Source organism: Cebus imitator, unplaced genomic scaffold (assembly GCF_001604975.1).
Source record: "Cebus imitator isolate Cc_AM_T3 unplaced genomic scaffold, Cebus_imitator-1.0 Scaffold306, whole genome shotgun sequence".
NCBI classification, from domain to species: domain Eukaryota; kingdom Metazoa; phylum Chordata; class Mammalia; order Primates; family Cebidae; genus Cebus; species Cebus imitator.
Window position 1 is genome coordinate 327,170 of NW_016107621.1, and position 2,265 is coordinate 329,434.

Genomic DNA, 2,265 nt, shown 5'->3' on the forward strand with positions numbered 1-2,265 from the left:
GGTGAAACCCCGTCTCTACTAAAAATACAAAAAAATAGCTGGGCATGGTGGCACATGCCTGTAATCCCAGCGACTCAGGAGGCCGGGGCAGGAGAATTGCCTGAACCCAGGAGGCGGAGATTGTGGTGAGCCGAGTCGCGCCATTGCACTCCAGCCTGGGTAACAAGAGCGAAACTCCGTCTCAAAAAAAAAAAAAAAAATTAATTTAATTTTAAAAAAAGAAATTATATTGCCTCTATAACACAAGCACATTGCGTGGGGACACAAATGGGTTTTTTGTTTTTTTATTTTGAGACAGAGTCTTGCTCTAATTTTCATAAAAATTAGAGATGGGGGTTTCACCATCTTGGCCAGGCTGGTCTTGAACTCCTGACCTCAAGTGATCAATTCACCTTGGCCTCCCAAAGTACTTGGATTATAGGTGCCATATAGGCACCGTGCCTGGCCTTTTTTATATTTTTAGTAGAGATGGGGTTTCACCATATTGGCCAAGAGAGTCTCGAACTCTTGACCTCAGGCGATCCACCCAGCTAGGCCTCCCAAAGTGATGGCATTACAGGCATAAGCCACTGCGCCCAGCCAATATTACAAACCTATTCTATGACACTCACTGGTCTAGGAACTGGTGATAAGGCATAGACTGAATGAAGCTATGCTTGGTGGCTCATGCCTGTAGTCCCAGCACTTTGGGAGGCCGAGACAGGTGGATCACTTGAGGTCAGGAGTTTGAGGCCAACCTCACCTGTAATTCCGGCTACTCAGGAGACTGAGGCAGGAGAATCTCTTGAATCCAAGAGGTGGATGTTGCAGTCAGCAGAGATCGCGCCATTGCACTCCAGCCTGGGCAACAAGACCAAAATTGTGTCTCAAAAAAGTAAATAAAAATAAATAGATAAATATAACATAAAATAGGCTGGGTGCAGTGCCTCACACACGTAATCCCAGCACTTTGTGAGGCTGAGGCAGGAGGATCGCTTGAGTCCAGGAGTTTGAGACCAGCCTGAACAACATGGCAAAACCCTGTCTCAAAAAAAAAATACACAAAAAATTAGCCAGCAGTAGTGGCATATGCCTTGGTCCCAGTTACTTGGTTGGCTGAGGTAGGAGGATGGCTTGAGCCTGGCAGGCGGAGGTTGCAGTGACCAGAGACGGTGTCACTGCACTCCAGCTTGGGCGACAGAGCCAAACCCTGTGTCAAACACACAAACAAAAAAACCAAAGAGTAGCCCATTCTAGAGTAGTCAAATGTAGAGCTGGTGGAAACTTCCTTCAGATTGGATTTTGGATGACAGTAAGTGGGCAAGCATGACTCCAAGGTATTCAGCCTGAGCAGCCAGCAAAATGGAACTGCCATTTCCTGAGATGGGGAAGCCTGCGGGGGCAGCAGTTGGGGGCAGTTCAGGAAACCCATTTTTGATTTGGCAAGCTTGAGAAATCCCAATGGAGACACTGGTGAGGCAGTTAGATGTGCGAGATTGGAGTTCAGGGGAAAGTCTCAAGCTAGAGATAGAAATGTGGGCGGAGGCTGGGTGCAGTGGCTCAGCCTGTAATCCTAACTCCATTGGGAGGCTGAAGTGGGATCATCACTTGAGGCCAGGAGTTCATGACCAGCCTGGGCAACATAGTAAGATCTTCATCTCTTTAAAAAGATTAAAAAATTAGCCAGGCATGGTGGTGCACACCTGTAGTCTCAGCTACTCAGGAGGCTGAGGTGGGAGGATCACCTGAGCCCGAGGATGTCAAGGCTGCTGTGAGCTGTGATCGTGCCACTGCGCTCCAGCGAGACACAGAGTGAGACCGTGTCAAGAAAGAAAGAAAGAAAATGAAGAAAGAAAGGAAGGGAGGGAGGGAAGGGAGGAAGGAAGAGAAGAAAGGAGAAAGAGAGAGGGAGAGAAAAAGGGAGAGAGGAGATAAGAGAGAGAAATAAATAGATATGGGTGTAATCAGCATACAGATGGTATATCCACCATGGGACTGGTGGAGGTTATCAAGGGAACCAGTATAGGCAGAGGAGAAAAGAGGATTCTGAGCCCTGGTGCCTTCAGTATCTCAGGTCAGGGAAATGAGAAAGAGCAGTACTCTAAGTGGGTGACATTCTGCTTAGGGGTGGTCACACTGTTTATAGTAGCTATGCCATATGAGATGAATCATACTCTTCATTTAAAAAATTTTTGTGGCCGGGCACGGTGGCTCACGCTTGTAATCCCAGCACTTTGGGAGGCCGAGGCGGGTGGATCACGAGGTCAAGAGATCGAGACCATCCTG